The sequence below is a fragment of the Pyrus communis genome, chromosome 12 (genome assembly GCF_041283825.1).
Source record: "Pyrus communis isolate YQ-2024b chromosome 12, ASM4128382v1, whole genome shotgun sequence".
Taxonomy (NCBI): Eukaryota; Viridiplantae; Streptophyta; class Magnoliopsida; order Rosales; family Rosaceae; genus Pyrus; species Pyrus communis.
This window is the reverse complement of record NC_142576.1, coordinates 15,339,921-15,352,045: the sequence shown is the minus strand read 5'-3', so window position 1 is coordinate 15,352,045 and position 12,125 is coordinate 15,339,921.

Here is a 12,125-nt window from a genome sequence, read left to right as displayed (position 1 = left end):
TCTGACTACACACCCTACACTAGTTATATGTGAGAGATTGATGTAAACATGAAAGACTAGTATCTCACATATGTTATAACAAAGAAAGCATTTTCTGGATTTACGATAATGACATGAATATGATCTCATGAATGGAATGCTACTACTTAGAACGAGAACCAGTGATTCCATAAGCTCATATCAACTCCAAACTCCACATTTTGAAACACATAACACTCAAGATAGAAGTCAAAGGGTTGTAACGGGGCTAGGGTATTGGCTAACAATGAAAGGTGAAGGATAAACAAACATTCTTAAAGCAATAGTGAGCAAAGTATTGAATTAGGCACTTAGAATTCACTTTTGAATGAAAACTCAACTTTTGAACAAAAAGGGAGAATTTAGACAATTTACGCCCAGAATTGGTGTTTTGGAACCTTTCTTCAATCACTTATTCTTTCATTTTTTTTTATTTTTTTTCAAGCTCTTTTTTTTTTTTTTCTTTCTTTCTTTTCTCTTTTTTTTTTTTTTTTTTTTTTTTTTTTTTTTTCTTTTGAATCTCAAAACATAAACACTTAAACATTCGCTCCCCCACACTTATTTTCTTTCATAATGTAACTCAAAAGGAATTCAATTAAGTCATGCTCACTATCTTTTAAGAACAAGGGTGGGGATTGTCCTAAACTAGGCTAGGTGAGGAAAATGTGGGTAAACAAAGAATAAAGGCTAAACAAGGCTCAACGGGGTTAAAACTTACAACATATACGAAGTATGGGAAGTAAGGCTATTTGGCTATGGTGGTGGTCACTACACAACTTCTTCTTGAATATGTGTTATGCAAATCAATAACATGCTTTGAATGAAATGGGCATGAGTTCTAGCATTTGGAACTATATGATGAAACGCCTCCTAAGTAGTAACCAAGCAAAGAATAATGAGATCATGCAACGACTTTAGAAAACAAGAAATCACAGATTATACTCTCCAAAGAACGTTATAGGCTCAAGTCTCTCAGGGTTGTAGCGTTTGTTTGAGTTCCTTCCTTCAAGCATGTTACAAAAACGAATTTTTTTCTTTTATGATTGCATGTGAAGTCATACATTATAACCATAACCAAGCATATACCAAGAGTAAATCAAACTTTTCTCTATGTTAATAACTCTTTCTAACCGTCATGCAATTATAAACCAAATCCTTATCATTGTGTTGGAAGGTACCCTAAGACACAAACACACAAAAACGACTCAAAACACTCTTTTTAGGCTTTTCAAAACATTTTCTTCAAATTTTTATGTGATTTTCGGAGTTATAAAACAAAACACACTAAAACACTCTAAAACAATTTAAAAACACCTTAAAACAGCAAGGAACAACATTTGAAGTTATGGGTGATAAAATCCCACGAATTTGCATTAACAACATTAGTTACCCCCCCACACTTAAATCAAACATTGTCCTCAATGTTTTAAGCATAGATTCACACAAAACATAAGTAAACACACAAAAAGCACTTAAACATACTAAACATGGCAAAATGTAATTAACAAAGAGAAGAGTTTAGGGACGCAAATCTGGTTATGGAGTGTAAATTCCATCTTCTCTTTGTTGATTGCATTGAGGCTTGATCTTGATGATTCCACAGGCTTACTCTCGAACTGGTTTCCGCCCATCATTGATTTTCCTTTGTGCTACTCTTGAACTGGGCAGCAGGATTCTTTTGGTCTTCCCCGAAGGTCTGAGCTTACCCCTTTGGTTTGTTTCTTTGTTCAACCTTTCCAATTCGTATTGAAAAGGGTTGGAGGATAACTCAGCCTATGTTTGTCTCCACATGCTTCAATGTATCATTTTCACTTGCCTTACTCGCTCCTCTTTGCAGAAGTGGTCCCTTCTCTGGAAGTGTATCAACCGTTGAAGATGACTACTCGAGAGCAACGCTAGGTAAGCAATCAGGAATAGATTCCAGGCAGTTGGCTCCAACTCGGAAGACTGACTCCAAGTGCCGGCTGATTGCTTCTTTCACTTTGCTATGCGAGTAAGAACAAGGACAAAGAAAAAGACAGGGAAAGAGCATGATATGAGATACTTTTGCTTTTGACCTTGATGATATGAGATACCTTTGCTTTTGAAGAAGCGGTGAATGAATCAGCACATGTATTTGTTGTGCTGTTTCCTCCTGGGTCATCTGTACTCCAGGTATCTGGTATCATCTTTGGGGAAGAAGAAAAAATTGAGTAATTCGAAAGGCTTTGCTGGGAGTGCGCCCTCAGAGGTGAGGGAGAGTTGGGCATTTTCTTCAGGTCTGCGTTGCCATAAAAGACGAAGGTCGACATATATAGAGATAATATCAAGTGGTAGTACTGTTCTTTTACCCTTGTCGACAAATGTCTCTTCGATATCAGAACGACGCCTCTTCGATTTCTGAGCAGGCGCCCCTTCGATTTCTGAACAACGCCCCTTTGCTTTCTGAACGACACGTAGTAGTGCGGATGCGGCTCCTTTTGACAAAGCTGCACGCGTTTTCTGAAAAGCAGAGAAAGCGTCGCCAAACTTTGCGCTTGTCGGCTAAAGATGTGTAGTTGCGATGATGGCCTCCACGTGTTGTCTGAAAAGAAGAAATCTTTTGACAAAGTTGAACACGTCTTCTGAAAAGCCGAGAAAGCGTCGCCAAAATTACGCCGGAAATTCCGGCTTTTTGAATCGGTGGACGCGTCGCCTTGGCTTTTTATAGAGGTATCGATCACCGCCAACAAACACACTCTGAAGATTTCCCATTCTTGAAAATTGACTCCGGCCCTTTGAAATTTAACTCCATCCCTTCTCTTTGAACACTTTTGAAAAATGGCAAACTCATCGAACCTTAGCTTGGAATTGAGCCTTAGCAGTGATACGGGCGCGCCGCGTCAAGGTAACGTATGGTGCCCTTCTTTCTTATCTTCTAACGGTCCTCTCACAGGTGAGGACTCCGTGATGCAGGACGCCACAACAGCTACAATAGTAGCTAGGAACCTCCTCACTCCAAAAGATAGTAGGCTGCTGTCAGGACGGTCCGATGAGTTGGCCGTTCAAGAGTCCCTCGCACTTAGTGTTCAGTGTGCGAGCTCTGTGTCCAACATGGGCCAACGCCTGCTTGCCCGCTCCCGTCAGGTGGAATCATTGATGGCAGAGGTGGAAAGTCTTAAGCAAGAGATCCAGCAGCTTAAGTACGAGAATAGAAGTTTGCATGTGCTTGCCAACAACTATTCGACGGGCATGAAGAGGAAGCTTGATGAGCTGCAAGAGTCTGAAGGTCGGATTCACAGTGACCGTCAAAGGTTTTCGTCTTTCCTCCAGAGGCACCTTTTTCCTGGCTCATCCAGCGCTTGGCCAAGTATTGAGGCCTGGAATGCTCTAGCTCCGATGCCTTCCGCTCCGATGCCTTCCTCTTCGATGCCTTCTGCTCCGATGCCTTCCGCTCCGATGCCTTCCTCTTCAAAGCCTCGTAGTGGGGCTTCACGTAAACAACCTTTGTGAAGCTCCATCTTTCTCCATGTTTAGTATCTTTTTTTTTTTTTTTTTTTTTTTTTTGGTAATCAAATCGGAGATCAATGGACAACTTTATTTTATTCAGTGTATTGGGTTGCCTCCCAAGTAGCGCTTGCTTTAACGTCTTCCAGCCGGACGGTACCTCCGTTTAAGCTTGACTAGGTTCCACGGCATGGAGGGGTACCTCCTCCACGACATGCTCCTCAAACATCTCGTAATAGGGCTTCAATCGATGCCCATTCACTTTGAATTCTTGCTGCGTCCTTGAACTTTTGATTTGCACTGCACCATGAGGGAAAACATTAGTGACAATAAAAGGACCAACCCATTTGGAACGCAACTTACCCGGAAACAACCGAAGGCGAGAATTGAACAACAACACTTTCTGCCCAATAGAGAACGTCTTGGCACGAATCATCTTGTCATGAAATGCCTTTGTTTTCTCCTTGTAAATCCGGGCATTCTCATATGCTTCATTTCGGATTTCATCAAGCTCACATAATTGAAGCTTCCTATGTAAACCTGCGGCATCAAGGTCCATATTGAATGTTTTGACGGCCCAATGTGCACGATGCTCTAGTTCGACGGGAAGATGGCATGGCTTCCCATAGATGAGCCGAAAAGGTGACATCCCAATGGGGGTTTTGTAGGCAGTGCGATACGCCCACAATGCATCGTTTAAGCGTAAACTCCAATCCTTCCTTGTAGGCCCCACGGTCTTCTCAAGAATCTGCTTGATTTCCTTATTCGAAACCTCGGCTTGCCCGCTCGTTTGAGGATGATAAGGTGTGGCCACCTTATGTGTGACACTGTATTTCTTGAGCAACGCCTCGATGGTTCGATTACAAAAATGGGAACCTCCATCACTGATTAGCACTCGTGGCATTCCAAACCTTGCAAAAATGTTAGTTTTCACAAAATCTGCAACCACTCGAGAATCATTAGTTCGGGTGGCTTTTGCTTCCACCCATTTCGACACATAGTCCACAGCAAGCAATATATAAAGAAACCCATGTGACGAAGGAAAGGGACCCATAAAATCAATACCCCAAACATTAAAGATTTCAACACTAAAAATGGGGGTTTGCGGCATTTGCTGTTTAGGACCAATATTGCCCGTTCTTTGGCATCTATCACAAGACATGCAAAATGTTCTAGCATCCCTAAAGATGGTAGGCCAATAGAAACCACATTCTAACACCTTAAGTGCTGTTCTTTGAGTGCCAAAGTGTCCCCCACAAGCATAAGTGTGACAAAAGGTTAGAATAACATTAAACTCAGAATCGTGCACACACCTACGTATAACTTGGTCAGGGCAATATTTCCATAAATACGGGTCATCCCACACATAAAACCGTGCCTCTTTCTTCAATTTATCACATTGGTGTTTAAGTAATTCACTAGGAACATGTTTAGACACCAAATAATTCACCAAATCAGCATACCACGGTTCACTTACCTTGACGGACATCAGTTGCTCATCTGGGAACGTCTCTATGATAGGCACGGCATCCTCCTCATGCACCATACGGCTCAAGTGGTCAGCCACCACGTTTTCACTTCCTTTCTTATCCCGGATTTCGATATCGAACTCTTGGAGAAGAAGCATCCAACGAATGAGTCGTGGTTTGGCCTCCTTCTTGGTGAACAAATACTTCAATGCTGCATGGTCAGTATAAATAATAACTTTAGTACCAAGCAAATAAGAACGAAATTTATCTAAAGCAAATACAACAGCAAGAAGTTCTTTTTCAGTGGTAGAATAATTCAATTGTGCATCATTTAAAGTCCGAGAGGCATAATGGATAACATGCGGCCTCTTTTCCTTCCTTTGCCCCAAAACAGCTCCTAATGCATAATCGGAAGCATCGCACATAAGCTCAAAAGGAAGGCTCCAATCCGGTGGAATTATGATAGGGGCCGAAGTTAGTGTTTCTTTGAGGTGATTGAACGCCTTCTCACACTCCTCGTTGAAGTCAAACGCCACATCTTTCTGGAGGAGACGGCAAAGAGGGTTTGAGATCTTGGAGAAGTCCTTGATAAATCGCCTATAAAATCCTGCATGACCAAGAAACGAACGAACCTCTCGAACCGAAGTAGGAGAGGGTAAGTAGCGTATAAGATCTATTTTCGATTTATCCACTTCAATTCCTCTTTCTGAAACAATATGCCCTAGAACTATGCCTTGTCTAACCATAAAGTGACATTTTTCCCAATTAAGCACAAGGTTTGTTTCTACACATCGTTTCAAAATCATTGTGAGATTTTCCAAACAACCATCAAATGAATCACCAAACACACTGAAATCATCCATAAATACCTCAATAATCTTTTCCACAAAATCTGAAAAGATACTTACCATACACCTTTGAAACGTGGCCAGAGCATTGCATAAACCAAAAGGCATGCGACGATAAGCAAAAGTACCAAAGGGGCATGTGAAAGTTGTCTTTTCTTGGTCATCCGGCGCTATGACAATCTGATTATATCCAGAATAACCATCAAGGAAACAATAAAAAGAATGACCGGCTAACCTTTCAAGCATTTGATCAATGAACGGCAAAGGGAAGTGGTCCTTCCTTGTGGTGGCGTTGAGCTTCCTATAATCAATGCACACTCGCCAACCTGTTTGGATACGGGTTGGCACAAGCTCATTCTCAGCATTCTTCACCACTGTCACTCCAGACTTCTTTGGAACACATTGCACCGGTGACACCCAACGACTATCAGAGATCGGATAAATCACTCCACAATCAAGAAGTTTGATAATCTCCTTTTTCACAACTTCCATCATTGGAGGGTTGAGACGGCGCTGAGCCTCTCGAGTTGGTTTAGCCCCCTCCTCTAGAAGTATGCGATGCATGCACGTAGTCGGGCTAATTCCCCTAATATCGGCCAAAGTCCATCCAATGGCCGTCTTGTGCTCTTTCAACACTCGAATCAACTTCTCCTCCTCTATGGCCATGAGTGATGAGGAGACAATGACGGGCAATGTCTCGTTGTCTCCCAAGAAGACGTACTTTAAATGATCGGGCAACGGTTTAAGCTCAAGTACGGGTGCCTGAATCACTGAGGGTAACAACTTATTAGTGGAAACTGAAATTGAAATTAGGTTAGAAGGCTTACCAAAGTGTTGTGGCAATGACTCAAGTGCAGCGACCATCTCGGCCTCATCTTCACTTCTAGGCACGGCAAAACCAGATTTTTGCCCAATTCCTTGTGCAATTGTTGTTTCAAGTGTATCCCTCTCCAAAGAATCGAGAAATTCCTGCGCCAAATCATCAATTATATCAATAGAAAAGCAAGAATGATCGTCCTTAGGAAATTTAATACTTTCAGAAAGATTGAAATCAATGACTTCCCCATCAAATTCCATCGTTAACGTTCCTTTAAACACATCTATCTTGGTGCGGGCTGTCTTCATGAAGGGCCTCCCTAATAAAATCGGCAATGGGGTGGAATGGGGTGAATCCTCCATGTCAAGAACGTAGAAATCCGCTGGGAAGATCAAATTATTCACCTGCACTAAGATATCTTCCAATACGCCCTTTGGATAGGCATTAGATCTATCGGCCAACTGAATAATCACACCATCATTTTTCAATTCACCAAGGTTCATTGAGGCATAAATAGAGTATGGCATGACGTTAATTGAAGCTCCTAAGTCTAACATAGCATGTTCGAACTTAGTTTGACCAACAATACAAGGGATTGTAAAGCTACCTGGATCTTTGCATTTAGGTGGTAGTTTCCTTTGTAGCACTGCAGACACATTCTCACTTACCTGGACCACCTCCTTGTTTGAAATCCTTTTCCTCGTTGTGCAAAGCTCTTTTAAGAACTTGGCATACTTAGGGACTTGCTTGATTGCATCAAGGAGCGGAATGTTGACTTGAACTTTCCTAAAGGTTTCCAGAATGTCCTTTTCACTCTCCTCCTTCTTTGATTGCCTAAACCTGCTAGGAAAGGGCACGTTTAGTGGAATAGAACTTGACAAAGTCAAATTTGGACTTACCTTAGGCGTGTTGGACGGTTTTGGCACAATAAGGGGTTGCGGCAAAGTTTCTTTCACCCTTGCCTTGGCCTTCTTTGCTTGTTCCTCCTCTTCTTGTAGCAACATGTCCTCTTCTTGACTTGTTTTGGACGGCCTTGGGGTGGTTCCCACCTCCTTACCACTTCTCAAACTTATGGCGTTTGCAGATTCGAATCCTCCTTTCGGAGTCACCTGCGTTGAACTTGGTAACTTGCCTTGTTCTCTATTAAATTGCCCCATGAACTCAGCCATTTGTCCCAGTTGTCTCTTCAACTCCTTCACCTCTTGAGCTTGATTCTGCACCTCATTGGCGTAATTGTGCATGTCCTTTGTTTGTTTTTCTTGCCCCTGCGCCAATGTAGTTAGCAATTGAATAACTTGAGAATTATCAAAAGACGAACCTGAGTTGTTTTGGGACGATGGTGGTTGGTTGGATTGGTATGGTCGCGGGAATCCAGGTGGGTTTTGTTGAAATCCCCTTTGTGGTGCAGATTGTTGGGCAGGTTGTTGTGCATCTCTCCATCTGAAATTTGGGTGGTCTCTCCAACCTGGATTATATGTGTTAGAATATGGATCGTTCCTCGGTTGGTTTTGATTCCCATAGCCTATGGCATTGGCAGATTCCCATCCCTCATTCTCTATTAATTGAGGGCATGTCTCGGATGGATGCCCTTGCATTGTACACACGCCACACACTTGGTTTTCTTGTGATTTTGACCCCTTGACAACCTGAGACATGAGAGAAGTAAGATTAGCCAATTGTGACTGAATATCAGAAATTGCACTTACCTCATTCACACTTTGTTGTCGTGGCCCTTCTCTTTGTCCAACACCTTCATATTGTTGTGCATTTAGAGCACAGTTTGCAATTAGGGTCTTGGCTGCCATAGGTGTTTTGTCCACCAATGCACCTCCCGCCGAAGCATCGAGCATTTGCCTTTCAATGGGAAGAAGGCCCTCATAGAAGTATTGAAGGAGAAGCTCATCCTTCATTTGATGTTGAGGACATGATGCAACAAGGGTTTTAAAACGCTCGTAGTATGCCGAAAAAGATTCTCCTTGACTTTGTTGGATTCCGCTAATTTTCTTCCTCAAGAGAATGACTTTTGAAGTAGGGAAGAACTTCTCCAAGAAGGCTTTCTTCATGCTCTCCCAAGAAGTAACGGTCCCGGGTGCCAATTCATAAAGCCAATCCTTAGCCTTTTCCACAAGAGAGAATGGAAAAGCCTTCATCATCAGAATGTTCCCATCGACATTTATGGGTGTCATGCTCGAACAAATGATAGGAGCATATTCATGCGACTTAAATGGCTTGTTCTCGTGCATTTACGTTATGTTTCTTTAGTTATTTTAGTCCTTTATGCTTCTTTTGTGTGTTTTCAGGTTCTAAGGGCAAAGTATGCAAAAGGATGCCTTTTGGAGCCTTTTGGAGCAAATTAGAGATTGGAATGGATATCATATGCTTGGAGCCAAGAGGATGGACGAAATTGAAGGATTCCTCCTCCATTGCAGCCACATGCACATTCAATCATTCACACCAAAACCTTGCACATGCTTTCCCATTTCATTATTCATTCACCTTGCAGCCACTCCACATGCATTTCTAGCTTTTCCTTTGCATTCCCCCTTTAATCAACACATGCATCCACTCACCAAGAAATCATTCATTCCACATGCACCCAAAACACCACCAGAAATCATCATTGCCGTGGGTACCTATCCCATTTCAGATTGTCATTCCACTTCATTGCACATGCATCTTCATAATTCAACACATGCATTCATTATTTATTTACTTTGCATCCTTTAATTTAATCACATGCACATTCAAACAAACACAATCATTCCAGCCATACCTTGCATTTTCAGATTGTTCCTCCATCATTGCACCACAATGCAGCCACATGCACTTGTTCCTCTAACATTTCAGCCACTTGCACTCCCATTCTCTCCCAAAACCGTGCACATGCCTTCTCCTTGCATTTCCAGCCATTCCACATGCTATTTCAGCCACATGCACTCATAATCATTCAACCAACATGTGCACATGCAACCTAGCTGTCATGTTCCCCCCATTTCACCTATAAATACTCATTCATTCACACTCATTCATACACATTCATTTCACAACAGAAATTGGTCCCTTGGGGCCGTGCCTTTCACAAAGTCCATCCATTTCTTCCATAAACTCATCCATTGCAGAAATGTAGACCATCAAACTCCCTTGTGCCGTGCTCTCCCTTACAATCCAAACACCATCCTTCCATTTCCACCACTCCTCTTCCATATCTCCACCACTCCCCAAACCATTCACACCATCAAACTCACCTTAGACCTTGTGCCACAACGAAGAGGAAGAGAAGAGTGCCTAAACGTTCATACAATTCAAGTTTGAGTTGTTGGAATGTTTAGGTGTTTCTTTGATTTCAATGTTTAATTTCAATGCTCTTTGTTTTGTACGAATGAGGAATGGATGATAAGAGGGCCTAAACGTTCATACAATTCAAGTTTGAGTTGTTGGAATGTTTAGGCGTTTCTTTGATTTCAATTTGTTTTGTACCATGAGGAACTAAACCCCCCTTGGTTAGGGGGTGATTCGAATATATGTTTATGCTTGCATTTTGATTTGAATACTTCTAATTGCGTTTCATAAGTTGTGGATTCAATTCGTTTAACTGTTTGATTGATAACTTATTTATGTATGTTCATTGAGAGTGCACACTTAATTTTCATGCATGAATATGACGCTAGAATATAAGTGAGTTTCACCTAATCGTTATGAACTTATATTCACAAGTAGTGGAGGTTGCTTATAAACAATCGCGTTAAATGAATTCTTGGCATAAGTTTCATGCAATCCATAGTAACGAATGCCTCGTCAACACTTATAATTTTCATAGAGCGTAATGATTCTTGCTTGTACCTCTTCTATGCATTCATGTTGAGGACTTGTGGGGAATGTTTTGAATTGTCGCATGCATCATCCAATTCAATAACGTTAGGAAGATTTGAAGGTTAATTAGTGCATCACGGTTAACTTGGGGTGTTGAGTATCATAGTTTATTGAAATGCAATTGGAAATCATTTTATTATGCAAGTATAACATGTATGGAGATGAACCCCTTAGCTAGGTTCCCATTCATTCCATTCCATCAAATTCGTTTTACAATCTGTTTAGTTTATTAACTTGTTTTGTTATTTCAATTCTCGTCAATTTAAAACCCCCCCCCTTTACTTTCTTGTTCTTTAGTGTTTAGAATTTGTTTAGTTTATGTTTTAAAGTGTTTTGATTCAATTTTATTTCCCAATTTCGTCCAAATTCACCAAAGTGCTCAAAACTGCCCAGAAAGTGATTTTAAGGCAGTTTTGAGTGTTTTGGGTGATGTTTGAGTCTTTTGGTTTGTTTTAATGTTTTAAGTGTTTAGTTTTGCATTCTTTGAGTTAGTTTAGTGTTTTATATTGTGTTTTTACGTTCTTGAGTCAAGTTATTACTTAATTTCGTCCAAATTTGAGTTTGTGCTCAAATCTGCCCAGAAAGTGGTTTTTAGGCAGATTTGAGTGTGTTTGTGTTGTTTTGAGTCTTTTGGTTTGTCTTAGTGTTTTAAAGTTTAGTTTTGCATTCTTTGAGTCTAGTATAGTGTTTCATATTGTTATTTTACGTTTTTGAGTCAAATCCAAGTGGTTAACAATCCCTCCTAATCCCCGGTCTAGAACGATCCCTACGTATACATATACTACAATTTGACGAAAAGAGGGTTTAATTTGTGTGCGTATAAAGTTCGCATCAACAAACAACCTCGAACTCCTTGAGATGCTTGTTGGGATCTTCCATGGAAAGCCCATGGTACTTCGGAATGTGGTGCAACAAGCTTGACTTCAATTCGAATTCATCGGTCTTTGATGCTAACTAATTAAGCACACAAATTAAAACCCTCTTGTGACAATTGTAGTAAAGATGCAAGTAGGGATCGTTCTAGACCGGGGATTAGGAGGGATTACTAAATCACTTGGAAACTGACTCAAAAACGTAAAACAAACGTTAAAAACACTAAACTAGACTCAAAGAATGTAAAACTAAACAATAAAATACTAAAACAAATCAAAAGACTCAAAGAATACAAAACACTTATAAACACAAACTAAGACACTTTCTAACTAAATTAGACACTAAGGTAAAGGGGGATTGGTTTTGGACGAGATTAAACTAAATACACAGATTGTAATTTAAAGGCAGAATATAAATATGAATGTGATGAAAATATGGATGAATGCTAGCTAGAAGGTTCTTCTCCACACATGTCACACTTGCATACAATTTGATTGTCAGTTGGTCTTTCGATAAATTATGAAACTCAACACCCCGGGTTAATTAGGTCTGCTTAAATTAACCGTCAAGTTTTCCTTAAGTTAATGAATTGGATGGGTTAGCGCAACGCAATTCAAAACATTCTCCAAAAGTCCTTTACGTGAAAAGCACAATAAAGATACAATCAAAGATCATTAAGCATCATGAAAACTATAAGTGTTGACGAGGCATTCGTTACTATGATGAGCATGAAACTAGTGCCAAGAATTCATTTAACGCGATTGT